The sequence below is a fragment of the Gastrolobium bilobum genome, unplaced genomic scaffold (genome assembly GCF_033153095.1).
Source record: "Gastrolobium bilobum isolate Gb01-03AN ecotype WA unplaced genomic scaffold, APGP_CSIRO_Gbil_v1 utg53004, whole genome shotgun sequence".
In the NCBI taxonomy this organism is placed as follows: Eukaryota; Viridiplantae; Streptophyta; class Magnoliopsida; order Fabales; family Fabaceae; genus Gastrolobium; species Gastrolobium bilobum.
In genome coordinates this window covers 36,168-53,472 of record NW_026898464.1, presented here as the reverse complement: position 1 = coordinate 53,472, position 17,305 = coordinate 36,168, and the positions used below count along the sequence as shown (strand labels likewise).

General features: G+C 37.8%; 1 non-coding gene across 1 annotated transcript; it reads left to right on the top strand.

The window, feature by feature from the left end:
- The first annotated feature begins 6,617 nt into the window (after nt 1–6,617).
- LOC133316519 (small nucleolar RNA R71) lies at nt 6,618–6,724 on the top strand. The gene has a single exon (XR_009752216.1). It is a non-coding gene; the product is annotated as a small nucleolar RNA R71 (small nucleolar RNA).
- The last annotated feature ends 10,581 nt before the right edge of the window (nt 6,725–17,305 follow it).

The window sequence follows — 17,305 nt, the reverse complement described above, 5'->3', positions numbered from 1 at the left end:
TCAACAACTTCCAGGAACAGCAGAAGGAACAGAGAGAACAACAACTCAAAACCATTAGGACAACCATCTAGGAAACCAGTGCTGCCTCTTATGCATCAACACTCCAAGCTGTCAAGGGAGAAATCAGAAGAGCTTCTGACTCCCTAATACTTTCCAACTCCTTGCACAACCACAGAGCTGAACACTTGCTCTGTAAGCTCCTCCTCAAACATTCCGAAGAGAGAAAAGAAACCAAAGAGGCCATCAAAGCCTTTGGAACGTTTTTGGACGGGAGAATTTATGAGTTGGAAATGAGGCTGTTGGATGTTGAACGACAAATTATCCACTTTTGCACTGGCAGAACAATGATGAGGTCCACCATCAATTACCTTGTTGCAGTAATCAGCGATCTACTGAAGCATGCTGAGAAATGGCTCCTTGAATCTGAAGTAAGAAGACTGAGAGATCAGCTCAGAATGAGGCCATTGACACAAGAGGAAATTGATGAAGCTAAGGAAGCTGAGGATGCACAGAAGAATACCACCTTGGGCAAGAGACGCCCCCAATGAAAAGGAGAAAACCCTCCTAGTTATTTAAGTCTAGTTTATTTTCAGTAATGTTTATTTTAATTCCTTTTTCTTTTCTGTTCCCTTGTATATATTCTTTTTGCAATGAAAAAGACTTTTTGATTAAACTGCTTGGTACATACATTTCAGTTATAGTATTAAGGCTGTACAATTTTGAATAGCCAACAACATGAAAAACAAAGTCACTGATTAATCATTCTTATTCTTTCTCTGAGTACTTGAAATAGGAAAATTGCAGGGAATTTAATCTTCAGATTTTTTAGGGAAGCTGACCTGTGTGAACTAAAGCTGGTAAGGAACGGAAAAGGGACAAACACATACTTATGAGAGTGTTCCTGAGGTGTAACCACAGTGAAACTTCTAAACTTGCCTTGATGTTGTAAGTACTGCTGAGGAACAGATGGGTTTCACTACCAAGGATCAGCCAAACACACATTCACTTCCATTCTAGCTATAAATCACCAAACACACCCCAGGTCAATCACAAAGGGACAAGGAACAGATCCAGAAATGAACAAAAAAGACAGAGGAAGAAAAAAAAAGAAAAAGGGGGACAGCCATTCAAAAGAAAATACTAGAAAACCTTCCTTCAATGGAAGAAAAGGTACAAAAAAAAGGTGTCCCCATAAACAGAAAGAGTCCAGTTCAAAAGCACAAAAATAAACGTTCCTTGACCCCATCTTAAGACCACCACTCCTCCACACCTCCATAAACCCACCTACCAAAAGATCTTTGGGAATGGAAGACATCTACACTTCATAGGAAAGCAGCAAAAAGGCAAGTTCTAAAGAATCATATCCAGTAATGGACAGAGAAAACACCAAAACCTGAGTGATAGTGAGACAGAAGATCAGCATCCTTCATTTACCTTGGAACAAATTCTTCTTACTTTTTACCTATGGAGAGTAGCTCATTTTTTGAAAAGCTTATGATTGCTCACTGGCTCAAGTTTCTTTCTGTTGAGCTATTCTTTGAAACTGAGCAGCCTGATACAATATTTCTGAGTTGTTTGAGGACAAATAACAGTTTAGTTTTGGGGTGTTTGATGGGACGTAAATTCGTTCCCATATAAGCCCATTTTGATGGCAAAATACCATATGTTCCCTCATATGATGAGCAACTAAGCATGAAAATCACTTGTTTTTACACATTTGTGACAAAAACACAGTGGGGGAACGTATGATGACATATTCCTTTGAAAACATATTAAAAGGGGAACAGATTGAGAGCATTTATTACACCTGCTACCTTCATTTAATGCTCTGCTCATTTTGCAGGAAACGAGGAAACAACGTCTTCTAAAAAGCAAGGCGGTGCACCAATTAAGCAGAAGGAAATGTGAACAGCAGGAAACGTGAACAACAGAGAATCAAGAGTTCTCATTGGCTAGGAAGAAAGCAAGGCATGTGGGACTGCAAGAGAATAGCTAATCATCAACACAAACTGTCTCATCAAGCAATTTGCAAGCTTCTAAACATTGTTGCCACCGCCCCATCCCTTCATTCAAGAAACCAACTCCAAAGGATTTACAAGACTGTCACTCTCTCTTCTGCCTATAAATAGGACATCCCAAACACAAAAACATCATCGAATTCTGGAGGGATTGAAGTCCTAAAAGAAGAGATCACCTAGTATTAGTTAATAGTTTAGTTTTGTATAGTTTTAACTGTAGTTAAGTGACAACTCTTCTTCCTTACTCTGTATCATCCATGAAGACTCCCCACGAGCATCAAACCAACTTCTCCATTTTATACTTTGTTGCAATCTTTCTTGTTTGATTTCAATATAAGTGTTTCTTCTTTTCTTTCCAATTGTTATCTCTGAACTGAATCTCGGGTCTATGGGATTTCATTTTAGAATAATTATGTTTAAAATATCAGCCATGGGCTGAACTATCTGTGGAACGGAGAAGCTGTAAAACTCTTAAAGAATTATTTCTAAAACTCTTGACCGAAGCTTTTTGTATTTCTTTGGCTAAGTAAGCTATATTCATTGTGGATCAATGGAAATTGAACATATACTGAGAAATAAACTTCCTTAAGAAAGAGATTTCAGACAACTTAGCCATTGGAGGAAGGTAGTGTTATGGCAAAAACACTATTGGTCACCTTAGGAATAAGGGGCCACTTCGTCCATTTTAAGGTTTTGTACTAAGAACCTGTTAGAGTCAAGGGAGCCATAGGAATATAGAAACTTGTGAGCCATCTAGTCCATGAGCTGAGAAATCAGAGTGGCAGATAAGAAACTGGGACAAAGTCAAAAAGTGCTAAGTCTTGAACAGAGGAAATAACTATTTAAGAATTTAGCAGTGAATTCGTTCCTTCTGTTAAACTATTTTTCAAACCATCCACTTTGTTGTCTCTTGATTATAGTTATCATTACTATTTTTTTTTTACTTTGTTCAATATTGTATCTATCAAACTCCAATGATTATTATCACACCTTCTTCTAAACAGGATGGATCACATACATAACGAAGCGAGCAATTGTTTGCCATCAGTCTGAACTTACTGTTCCTAAGAAACATTGTCAAGACAGTAGGGAACGTTTGACCAGACAGTTCATTCACTAACTTTTCTTCTCATTTTCATTCTTTTTAAAATAGTTTAAGACAATATTTAGAGTTCTATCCTCGTGGGAACGATAATCTGGGCCTTAATACACCCATTATTACTTGATGCATGCACTTGTGCACTTAGGTTGGAAGTAAGGGAACAACTCTGTTTTTTGTTGCTAACTTAGAACAGAGGAACGTCCCTTATCAGAATATATAATTTCCACCATCAGCAAACCACCCAACAATAATTTTAGAACACGTTTTGGAAAAAGTTAACTCTTATTTTTATAAGACTATGTCATATTTAATAAAATCAAGTCTTCCGCTGTGTACGCTAAATATCGTGTATGTTTACAACCGGTGTACTACGGGGTGTTACATTAGGCTATGATTGTTGGGTGGTTTGCTGATGGTGGAAAATATAAGTTCTGATAGGGGACGTTCCTCTATTCTTGCAAAACACATATTCGTCCCTTAGTTCCAATCCAAGTGCGCAAGTGCACGCATCAAGTAATAAAGGGAGTATTAATGCCCAAATTATCGTTCCCACGAGGATAGAGTGCTAATTATTGTTTTATCACTGTTTATAAAAGAGTGAAAATGAGAAGAAAAGTTAGTAAATGAACTGTCAGGTCAAACGTTCCTACTGTCTTGACAACGTTCCTCAAGAACAGTAGGTTCAATCTGATGGCAAACAGTTGTTCGCTGCGTTATGTATGTGATCCTTCCTGTTTAGAAGAAGGTGAGATAACAATCATTGGAGTTTTTATAAGTACTAAATAAAATAAAATAAAACTACTAAAACAGAAATAACTATAATCAAGAAACAACAGGGTGGTGGTTAAAACAATTTAACAGAAGGAATGGATTCACTGCTTCACTCTTAAAGGGTCTGTTTTCTCTGCTCAAGACTTAGCACCTTTTGGCTTTGTCCCAGTTTCTTTGCCTGCCAACTCTGATTCCTCAGCTCATGGTCTAGATGGTTCACAAGTTTCCATATTCCTATGGCTCCCTAGACTCCAACAGGTACTTAGTTCAGAACCTTAAAATGGACGAGTTGGCCCCTTATTCCTAAGGTGACCAGTAGCATTTTTGTCATGACATCTACCTTCCCCCAATGGCTAAGCTGTCTGAAATCCCTTCCTTATGGAAGTTCCTTTCTCAGTATGTACCCAATTTCCATTGGCGCACAATGAATATAGCTTACTTAGCCAAAGAAATACAAAAAGCTTCGGTCAAGAGTTTTGAAAACAGTTCTTTAAGAGTTTCACAGTTTACCCGTTCTACAGATAGTTCAGCTCATGGCTGATAGTTTAAACATAATTATTCTCAACTGAGATCACATAGACCCGAGATTCAGTCAAGAGATAACGATTGGAACGAAGAGAAAAACACTTATATTAATTTAAAAGACAATTTACAAAAATAAATAGAAAATGGAGAAAGATGGGAATTTGCTCGTGAGGAGTCTTGATGGTTGTTTACAGAGAAGAGAAAATGGGTTGTCACTAAACTACAGTTACAACTGAAAATTAAACTAAGTTACTAACTACTACTAATACTAGTTGATCTTCTTCTTTCTGGGCTTTAATCCCTCCAGAATCCGATGATGTTTTTGTATGAGGGTGGTCCTATTTATAGATGGAAGGAGAATGGAAAGCTTGTAAATCCTTTGGAGCAAGTTGCTTGAATGAAGGGACGGGACGGTGGCAGCAGAGTATGGAAGCTGAGCAAATTGCTGGATGGAACAAGGTTTGGTGATGATTAGCCGTAGTTTGCAGGCCTTCCCATGTTTTGCTTCTGTTTTCAGCCAATGAGAACTCTTGATTCCCTGCTCTTCACATTTCCAGCTGCTCAGTTGGTGCACCGCCTTGCTTTTTAGAAGTCTTTAACTCTACGTTACCTGCAAAGTGTACAGAAGCATTAAATGAATGGAGCAGGTGCATTAAATGTGTCTCAGTCCGTTCCCCTTTTAATATATTTTAAAGGAATACGTTACCATCCGTTTCCCCACTGTGTTTTTGTCACAAATGTGTAAAATAAGTGATTTTCATGCTGAAGTTGCTCATCAGATGAGGGAACATATGGTATTTTGCCATCAAAATGGGCTTAGATGGGAAGGAATTTACGTCTCATCAAACACCCCAAAACTAAACTATTGGTTGTCCTCAAACAACTCAGAAATATTGTATTGGTCTGCCCAATTTAAAAGAATAGCATAACAGAAAGGAACTTGAGCCAGTGAGCAACCATGAATAACAGTGACTTTATGTTTCATGTATGTTAGTTAATCCAAAAGAATTGGGCAGTCTTAATACTACAACTGAAATGCATGTATATACCAAACAGTTTGATAAAAAAAAAGTCTTTTTCATTGCAAAAAGATTAATTACAAGGGAACGAAAAGAAAAAGAAATTAAAACAGAAATGAAAACAAACTAAGCTAAGATAAATAGGAGGGTTTCTCCTTTTCATTGTGGAGGTCTGTGGTTAGGGACCACCCCAAAACTACGTTCCTGGAACGTACTTTATTTGGAATTTTTGGAGAGGAACATCAGATGTTCCCTCCTTTTCGGGAGCTATGTTATTATGGATAACCACCCCAAAACTTTTCTCTTTGTTAGAGAGCAAATGTATCTACTGGGTTGCCTCCCAGTCAGCGCTTAGTTTAATGTCTTTAGCTAGACATGGTACTTACCTCTCAAGGTGTTTCTGAAATGGTTGAGGGGATCTCAGTGTCCCCTGATAGTGATCCTGGTGTTCTGGTTTGAAGGTTGGCAGCAATATGTCCCAGACGGGACTCAATGTTCCTGACCAATGCATCATTCCTGGTGACATATTCCTTGACATAATTTTCCAGGGTTTTGATGCGTTGGTCATCTCTGTGGAACAGAACGTAGTTGTTTCTTCTTTGTTCAGACGTTCCACTGCTGCTACCTTGCTGTTACTGCTGCTGATTGTTGTTGAATGGTCTCTGGTTAATGGGTGGCCTCCATTGGGTGTTGTGGTTCTGATCCTTAATGATAGTTCCTCCAGGGCTTGAATGTGTATTTCGTCCTACTTGTTGATTGTCTCTGGTGAAGTTCCTATTGCCAAAATTTTCTGCATAACACACCAATGCAGTGGATGGGCAGTCTGTTGAGTCATGAAGGTCACCACAGGCTGAGCATGGTTCTGTTTCAGTTGCTGTGAGTTGTAAGACTTCCATCCTTGGTGCTTCTTGGTCGGCTTTTAGGTTCTTCACTTCATTCATGAGTGATGCCAGCTGGGCTTCCATGGTAGTTTGTTTATCTAGTTCTAGCTTGCCTGGCTTCCTCACTGGGATCACTCTGTCTATTGTCCATTGGAGACATCTTTCAGCAGTCCCTTCTATGATTTCATATCTTGATTCAAGTGTTCTTGTAAAAAAATATCCTCCTGCAGCAAAATCTAAATGAGACTGAGAAGTATGATCAAGTCCTTTATAGAAAGATTGTAACACTCCCTAACTTTCTACCCCATGGTTTGGACATTTTCTTATGATGTCCTTGTATCTCTCCCATGCTTCATAGAGATTTTCTCCATAAAACATTCTGAAGTTAGAGATTTCTGCTCTAACATCTGCTTGTCGAGACATTGAGAGAAACATCTCTATGAACTTGTTAGAGAGTTCTTCCCATGTGTGAATTGACCCAGGGGTGAGAGTTTTCATCCATGTTTTTGCTTTTAAGCCTAAGGAGTGAAGGAACAACCTCATTCTCATGCTCTCTTCTGTTACACCCTCAGCTTTAAAATTATCACAGATATCTTGGAATGTGGTGATATGTGTGTAAAGATCTTCTGCAGGGAGTCCATTGAAGACCCCTGCTTCCCTAATCATGTGAAACATGATAGGTTTTAGTTCAAAATTGGGTGCTACAGGAGGGAGGATTACTTCCCTGTCTGGTCTGTTCCTGAAAGGAGCAGCCAAAGTTCTGAAGTTCTGTTCAGGGAGAACCTCTTCATTGTTATTATTGTGATCAGCCATGTTTTCAGGAAATCCTTCTCTGAGGTTCCTTCTTCTCCTATGGAGTGTACGTTCTGGCTCAGGATCAAAGAGAAACTCAGGTACTTTAATGGGGTGGTTAGAGTCTATTTCAAACTCTTCACTCATAAACCAATAACACAGGGTATATATATGCACAGCAGATTCAGTGATAAAGAGAAAAATATATAAAAGTAAAGGCAGATATACAGTATATGTGTTAGAAAACAATGATAAGAACAACAGTTAGTGTTTTTATCCCCGGCAATGGCGCCAAAAACTTGTTGGGTGCTTTGCTGATGGTGGAAATTATAAGTTCCGATAGGGGACGTTCCTCTGTTCTTGCAGAACACAGATTAGTCCCTTAGTTCCAACCCAAGTGCGCAAGTGCACGCATCAAGTAATAAAGGGAGTATTAATGCCCAAATTATCGTCCCACGAGGATAGAGTGCTAATTATTGTTTTATCACTGTTTATAAAGAGTGAAAATAAGAAGAAAAGTTAGTAAATGAACTATGGGGTCAAACGTTCCCTACTGTCTTGACAACGTTCCTCAGGAACAGTAGGTTCAATCTGATGGCAAACAGTTGCTCGCTGCGTTATGTATGTGATCCTTCCTATTTAGAAGAAAGTGATATAACAATCGTTGGAGTTTTTATAAGTACTAAATAAAATAAAATAAAACTACTAAAACATAAATAACTATAATCAAGAGACAACAGGGTGGTGGTTAAAACAGTTTAACAGAAGGAACGGATTCACTGCTTCACTCTTAAAGGGGCTGTTTTCTCTGCTCAAGACTTAGCACCTTTTGGCTTTGTCCCAGTTTCTTTTCCTGCCAACTCTGATTCCTTAGCTCATGGTCTGGATGGCTCACAAGTTTCCATATTCCTATGGCTCCCTTGACTCCAACAGATACTTAGTTCAGAACCTTAAAATGGACGAGTTGGCCCCTTATTCCTAAGGTGACCAGTAGCGTTTTTGCCATGACATCTACCTTCCCCCAATGGCTAAGCTGTCTGAAATCCCTTCCTTATGGAAGTTCCTTTCTCAGTATGTACCCAATTTCCATTGGCGCACAATGAGTATAGCTTACTTAGCCAAAGAAATACAAAAAGCTTCGGTCAAGAGTTTTGAAAACAGTTCTTTAAGAGTTTCACAGTTTACCCGTTCTACAGATAGTTCAGCTCATGGCTGATAGTTTAAACATAATTATTCTCAACTGAGATCACATAGACCCGAGATTCAGTCAAGAGATAACGATTGGAACGAAGAGAAAAACACTTATGTTAATTTAAAAGACAGTTTACAAAAATAAACAAAAAATGGAGAAAGATGGGTATTTGCTCGTGAGGAGTCTTGATGGTTGTTTACAGAGAAGAGAAAAGGGGTTGTCACTTAACTACAGTTACAACTGAAAATTAAACTAAGTTACTAACTACTACTACTACTACTAGGTGATCTTCTTCCTTCTGGGCTTTAATCCCTTCAGAATCCGATGATGTTTTTGTATGAGGGTGATCCTATTTATAGATGGAAGGATAGTGTCAAGCTTTTAAATCCCTTGGAGCAAGTTGCTTGAATGAGGGGACGGGACGGTGGCAGCAGAGTATGGAAGCTGTGCAAATTGCTAGATGGAACAAAGTTTGGTGATGATTAGTCGTAGTTTGCAGGTCTTCCCATGTTTTGCTTCTGTTTTCAGCCAATGAGAACTCTTGATTCCCTTCTCTTCACGTTTCCAGCTGCTCAGTTGGTGCACCGCCTTGCTTTTTAGAAGTCTTTAACTCTACGTTACCTGCAAAGTGTACATAAGTATTAAATGAATGAAGCAGGTGCATTAAATGTGTCTCAGTCCGTTCCCCTTTTAATATATTTTAAAGGAATACGTTACCATCCGTTCCCCCACTGTGTTTTTGTCACAAATGTGTAAAACAAGTGATTTTCAAGCTGAAGTTGCTCATCAGATGAAGGAATGTATGGTATTGTGCCATCAAAATGGGCTTAGATGGGAACGAATTTACGTCCCATCAATGATCATAGTTCTTTTGTATCTCTCACGATCTCTATTTGAGCAAAGGACATTGATCATATGATTTGTAAAGTGCTAAGTTCCAAGTTGTGTAATATATTTTGTAAAATTTGGATACTTTGGACATTTATGTAATCATGTATTGTTTGTAAGATGGAAAGGCTAGCAAGGTTATTTTGATAGCTTGAGATCCTATATTAACAATGATAGGATATATATGATAATTTTTTACATGCAAAGTTGAATGCTAGGATAACTTGTTATGTAAACAATAAGTGAGTGAAAACTCGTGAGACAAAAAAGAGAACCCATGTTTGTTAGGCAATGGGTTTCCATTCATAGTATATTAGGTACCATTAACCATGCAAGATTTGGTTAGGAATGTATCACTGAACAAATAGAATCACCTAAGTTACAAAACTGCTCACGGACCTGCTCGCTTAAGCGAGCAGTCCAGCAAGCAGATGAATTGGAGACAGTAGCCACTGTCTGGATAGGGCTCTGCTCGCGGACATGCTCGCTTTAGCAGCCAGATGAATTGGAGCAGTCTCTTGGTGTGCAAGAACTACCTATTGATGGATGTTAAAATTATGGAAATGCTCGAGGGCATGCTCAAGTAAGCTTGTAGCCCAACAAAGAAACAAGGGACCGAGAAGTACCTACTACCTCGGATTTAAATTGTTTGTTGCAATGCTCATTTCAGCGAGCAGTGCAGCAAGGAAATGCGATTGCTCACTGATGATGCTCATTTAAGCGAGGGACTTAGCGAGTAGAAGGAAATGAAGGAAAACAAGTATGAAGCCATGTTGTTTATGGGAACTCCATGTTGTTATCTTATAAGTGTTGTATGCTATGTTTAAGCTAGGTTTAATTATTTCGTACTATGAATAAGTTATAGCTACATTTTTTAATTATTTTTAAATACGGAAAGGGTTTTAAGCAGAAAATGTTAATTAACGGAAAAGAAAAATCTCAGCCGTATTTTAATTCAATTGCTGTGATTATAACTATGTTTAATATTATACGTAATGATAACAAATCGGCAACTGGCGTGGTGTATCGTGGCGGTAGTCATCTCCATGCTATGGAAGAGTAGTGATGGGCAATCCTAATCTCATAGCACAAGGACCTGCTAAAAAGAGTGGGTAGCTGCTGAGTTAAACAACACTTATACATCAAAGCCATTGACAAAAACAATACCTTTAATCAGGTTTGGCACTTTCTTCGCATATTAAGAGTCTAAGGTGTACACTCTACCCCTAACTTGGGGCTTTGGGGCGTCTTAAATGTTTGCAGCATGACCGATACCTTGTGGACATTATTTTGCAAAGTTGCCCGACTTGCCACAAAACATGCATTGTTCCCCTATTACAGATGCACCAATGATGTCTCCCACACTTATCACACTTCGACATAAAAAGTTTGCTGGTGTCATTTCCTCATTGACTACTACCTCTTTTGAACTTGTTGAAGGGTGCTTATCTTGTAAAGTCTTGTTATGTTCACTTCCACTAGCTTTCTTATGCACCTAAGGTTGGGTGATGCTACTAACCTTCTTGGAATCACTCTCCTTGGCATATACTAACTTGCCTCCATTATGCTTGACCAACACCGCCTCAATGGCACGTCACTGGTTGATTAAAAAACTAACATCTCTCACTATGTAGCCAACCACAAGCTTCTCAATATTCTTGTTAAGGTCTCTTAGGAATTTCACTTCCAATGCTATGGGGTCAAGATGGTTCTTCACATAGTTACAATATCTGTAATTCATTAAACTTCATAACATATTCCTCCTTTAAACCATGTATTTGCACAAGTTACACAAATTATGAGTTGATCAGGCCCACGCAATGTGATCACATATGCATTATCATAATAACACTCAACGGAGCAAACACACAAGACAAGACACAACCAAGCATCCTAGTTATTGCAATACATACAGGCTTTTCCCAAAAAAGTGCTCTGATACCATAAAATGTAACACCCTGTATATATCTGGTTGTTATCATATCATAGTATTAAGCCACGCTTAATTTAAAAATGCAGAATATCTTTTTTTGTTCAATTATGACGTCATTATCATTAGCCAAGTTGAATTACTTAATTCATTTCATAAAACATCGCCTGTATGTAAATTGCAAAAGACAACTAACTGAAATACTTCATAACATAGATGCGAGTATCTAAGTCACGGATCTACAACATGTAGTCCGGACAATATCTTGATACATTATTAATTACAACTAGAAAAACCTAAGCATAAAGTCAAGTCAAAGTGGCATGGACAATCCTCATGCTCACCAAATAAGGCACTAGCCCCACAGCAGTCTCAACAATAACATCATGAAACTAAAAGCATAAAAGGCAACAGTCAATATCCAGTATCCAACATAAGCAGCATAATAGCATATAATCAGCTAAGCTCCGGCCTACTGTCGCTGGAGGTCTCAACCCTCGCATTACCTGAACCTGAAATATGTGCCCCAAACGTGGGGTGAGATCTCTAAAAAGAAATCTTAGTAAGACAAAGGGACCTCAAGGATCTTCCACCCCAAGCTCACTTACACGAGCAATATAAGTTCAAAAGCATTTAACAGTATAAGTTCCAAACCTATGCAGTGCAACAGATATTCATGCCATGTGTGTTTTAACTATTCTACTGGCCAGAGAAATGCAGGATGTACGTCTAAAACCCCACAATAAGTACAAGGAACACCGCTTGCACCTCACCTACAGCCTCACCCTCTTGTAGGTACCACATACTCAGGCTTACCGTAAAGGTGGAACACCACATGCATATCATAAAGGCACTCGCATATAACAGCTCAACAACATTTCACAATCAATATATCATGAAATCAACATCATGCATATAACCATACCCCCATGGGACATGGTGGAACCAACAATGGCTAAACTGAGGATACGAAAGCTTACCTTGCAAGTTAACAATCCAAGCCAAGAGTCCAACCAATCTCAAAACCCAAACACAGCAGAATCACAATCTGTTTTGGACCAACAATCATATCAAAATCATACTCAACAAGTATAAGACACAAGGACAACATCTTTCCTTTACATTTCGTGTCTTAAGGCTTCTCACAAAGCCACAAGCCCTTAATCACTTAGATTCTGACTTACATTAACCATTACAGAAGTCCACAGTAGCAAATCATGGGTCCATAAACCCAAAATAGCATTCTGTATGAACAGTACCTTCACTGTTCACGAAAACTCAGAATATCCGGATATTCCTCGGGGACATATCCGGATATCAATATCCGGATATTTCCACATCCCATATCCGGATATCCAGAGACCCATATCCGGATATCAATATCCGGATATTACCATCCAAATATCTGGATATTTCGCGACAGAATGCAGTTTTGCATTTTCGCGACGATATCCCTTCAAGGTTCAATTTTTAACACTTTAAAACGTTAAAGCATGCATCTTTAAGCTCATTAAGGTTCATACTCAGGTTGGTTACTTGTTTAACCCCTTAAACATGTCAAGACACCTCTTTTATCAATTAAAACTCATGATCAATGGTTGGTAGCACTTACCCAAGCTTTAAAATAGAGTCAGAAGTGGACTTGGAGCTCCCAAGTCAGTCTACAATTTCTGACTTCCACGGAGTACGAAAATGGCACACAAGACTTGGTTTTTCTTCACAAAGGTTGACACTTGGAGCTTCCACTACCAAGATAAAGGCTCCAACACCCCAACCCAAGAACTCAGCCACAAAACCCACAATAAACAGAACCTAAACTCAGAAAATGACTCATCTCCACACTCTCAAGACACAAACACACTTACACTACTGTAGTTGATGAAGGAGGTAGAAGGAAATGGCTTCAAAGCTCACAAAATGAAGCAAGTAGGCAATGGAACAGTGTTTAGAGCAACTGGTCAGCCTCCATTCACGTAGGAATTAACAAGGTGCCTAGGGTTTTGGGCCCAAAAGTCATATATATAGCAACTTAAGAATTAAACACACAGTATTATCATTAATTGCTACGCTTAGCATTTTAATCCCAAACTTAGGATTCTGAACCTACTCTATTTTCTAAGATTTATCATATTTTTATTTTATTTTTCACAGCACCTTTTCAGTACGCGTTTTTCCATAGCCAGTATCAGTTCTGGCACCAGTTCTCATTATTTGAACTTGAAACTTGTTTTACAAGTCCTATGTATTATTCTCGTGACATATACACACTTTTTATAATTTTCCGGGATACTTCATCAATATACATTTATACCGAGTAGCAGAACCAGTATCTGCACTTTTCGTCCGAAAAGCGACTTTCAGCATTGTTACTCACTTACTATAATTATCTAAACCTCATAATAATTATTATGGTCAATTATGAGATTATTTCCTAATTTCTCATAATTAATTAATTAACTTCCTTAATTAACGGTGTGGGTTCTTACATGCCCTGTCATAATAAATGCCAAAGCCACTCATTAAATATCAAATATAGTTCAACACATCAAGTCTTTCCCTAGAAAGTTACTCTGATACCATAAAATATGACATTTTGTGTGCACCCGTTGTATTAACTTAATTATGGTATTAAACAGAGCTAGCAATAGTTTTTAATCACGTAGTTAAATCTAAGACAAATTCTTTTTATATAAAGTAATGAAACAAATCTAATTATGGAAAAGATGTGAATTAATGTCTTCCTTTTTACAAAGACAAGTTCATTTCACACCCATTAACGCCAAACTTATTAGTTATAAGGATTAGTTTAGTTAGTAAGGTCATACAAGAGCTTAAAACCCCATACCAAGTAGCCCACCCAAGCCTAGAAGGGTAAAAGAGGGAAAATTCAAACTGGTCAAACATGTTAAAAGGCATTGTAGCGCATTTTAATGCGCGAAATAGATGGATTTTTCCCGACACAACGCGTTAAAGCGCACTCTAAGCGTGATAAAGTGCATTTACGGGCTGAGGCAGAACATCAAGGGGTTTTTCCTATCACAGTGTGTTAAAAAAACCATATAACGAGCTTTAACGCGCTGAGGCAGAAACATGAGGCTTTTTTTGTGTGTCTATAGCGAAATCGGCAAGTATACCGTTCGTTCCAAGTAATAAAGTGATAAGTAAAGTATCGTTCCCACGAGGATTAATGCACCAAGTACTAGTTTAACTATTCCCCTTAAGTTGGAAGAGAAAATTTGGTTGAGTAATTGATTTGGAATTTCAAAACAGAATTTCAAAACAATTAAATTTAAAACAGAAAATTAATAACAATTAAATTTGAACGCAGGCAAGAATTAATCAAGAACATAATAAAATATTGATAGAAATTTGTAAAAAGGATGTAGCCAGGATGCACTTCACCTCCGATCCTCCCTTATATTCCTATATTGTATTTTATAATTAATTAATTGGTTTGCTCAGACAATTCATTATTTCCCTATAAAATAGTTGAACCCTAATGTCTTAGTGATTTCAACCCTTTAACCCAATTAGAATTCTAATGTCTTAGTAATCCCTCTTGAATTAAGCATTAAGCAAATGAATTAAAAGTCTGCAATCTATGTAAGCCTATGTCTAGGTCATGCACAAATTGTTATTCTACCCCTTGTCCATATTAAAACCCCAATATGTATATTGTGAATTCTAACCCTCAAAGCCCTATAATTTAGAGTGGCCAATTCTAAACAGGATATGGAAAAATTAACACAGGTAGAATAAAACAAACTAACTAATTAACTTATAAAATATCAATACAGAAAATATAAAGGATTCACATCGGGTCCGTGATCCAAACTACAAAAAGAAATTAGCCAGACATAGCTGACTCTAACAAATTAAAAGAATAGAAATTGTTCATAAACTAAGAAGAAAAGAAGAAGAAGAATAAAAACTCAATGTCTTCAGCCTTCAACTTCGATGGAATCCTGATCTCCAGAGCGAGTCTCCAAGAATTCTCTCAATTCTCTGATCCTCGCAATTCTCTCCAGCAAAAGATTATTTTCTCTGAGAGTCTAAGCCTCTATTTATATACTTTGTGACTTGCTCAGATATCTTGATTGAATCTCCGTCGTAAATCTCCTTCCAATCTTTCTCTGATACAAACAAGATTTTATGTTAATTGTTTGCACTTCCCACGCTTCTAGCATGGATCCCACGCTGATAGCGTGGGAGTTTTAGTCACATTACTAGAAGTTCACGCAACTAGCGTGGGTGGCAATATTGGCTGGCGCTACTGGCGCGAGTTCCACGCTGATAGTGTGAATGTCTCTGGATGAAATTTAATTCTAGCACTACTAGCGCGAGTTCCACGCTAGTAGCGTGGGGCTTCAGCTTGGAAACTTCCACTTGGGCTTCTTTTTTTGTCCTGTTTTCCTACAAAATCAAAAGGAAATCAGTTGCGTGATCTCTGATTGAGATTTATCAAATTATCAGTAATTCTAGCCGTTTTTATCCAGGATTGGTCAAGATTCTTTCTCTTCTTGGCTTAGGTTTATACATATGCTGGATGCATATCAGTGTCCTAGACCCCTTCATTAAGCATGAACTCAATTCCTATCACCTAATGGACCATGTTATCAACTATACAAGAGAATCAATCACTACATACTCATTCCAAGTGATTCATACAAGGATTTACCACATCTTATACATAAACAAAATACATTTCCTTGGTTTTAATTATATTATACCCCAAAATATAACATCCATTCATTCATCAATACAAGCTTGCATTACAAGTTACCAAAATATCTACAAGCTTCCCCAAATGAATTGGTTTTACAAGTAATTATATCCGAAAGCTTTACAAGTAAAACCCCAAAATAATATATCAACATAAAGATATAAAATTAGTCTCAGTGGCTAAGCATGCATTTTTGATCAAGATGGACTAGTTCTTCCTCCATTAGAATTTGAAATATGTCCCCAAAAAGCGTGAGAGATAAATCCTAGTAAACTAAGGGCCCTTAGAGATCACTTTGTCCATAAGTTCACTTGCCTACATGAAAGGTTAGAATATCATGGTATAATATAACATCAAATAATAAGGTAACCTATAGTTGATCAATCCATGCATCGGTGCACTGGGATCACTCGACAAGTATCCATATGGAACTTCTAAGAGTTTGACCTTTTAGGATAATCCCCCTAAAGGAAAGTCCATGTCATATTCTTTTGACCAATGAACCTACCCTGGAATGAATACCCTCTGTGTACTCGGGACACTAGGACCACTCATATAAATCATACATAAAATGAGCGTCTGTATGGAACTTCTAATAATCAAACCTCTTTTGGCTAGTGAAGCTCAGTCAATCAACTCATTATTCCATCGCTATAGCATAAGAACATCATATTACACATCCAATTGCACATTAGTTTTTACACTAACAATGCAATCCAACCTCAAGTTCTTATTTATTGGATTATACACCAACAAACAAGGACTCGGTATGAATGCACATTACACCATACTCTAACAATCCACTCAATCACTCAAACAATAACTATTACCTCAACAAAAGGTATGGTGGAACAACGAGTGGCATTAATCCCAAGATCCAAAAGTTTACCTTCTCTTAGCTTGATTCCAAGCCTTTCTTTTTGCTCCTAGGTCAATCAACAAAATCCACCAATAAACAACCTATTCTAAGGTAATTTAAACCATTCAACAATATGTTCAACACATGAATTCATTAACCAATACACCAAACCATCAATTATGAGAAGAAGGCTACTTACCCCTATTTCTTCAAAGTCAAGGTTGGAAACCTAGTGCAATTTGGTTCCCAAACATGGTTCCACTACAAGTTCACTACTACCTTCAATATCCCGACACCAAACATCTACCAATCAATTATCAATTTCAACATTCAACCCACCCAACATATTTTTCTCAAATTTTATAAAACCCTAGGTTATAATTTCTCCATAAGCTCAAGGTATGCTTTCTTACCTCAAAGCTAACCCAGAGGAAAACAAGCTTCTAAGCTCCAACAAAGAAGAACCACTTCCTTCTCCTCACATAAAAGTGATGCCTCAAGCTCTAAGGAAAGAATAGGACAGTTTCTTTTGGGCTCACCAAGTTAGTCTAGGCCTTGGAAAAGTGAAGTATAGAAACATATGGAAGTTGGTGAAGAAAATGGTG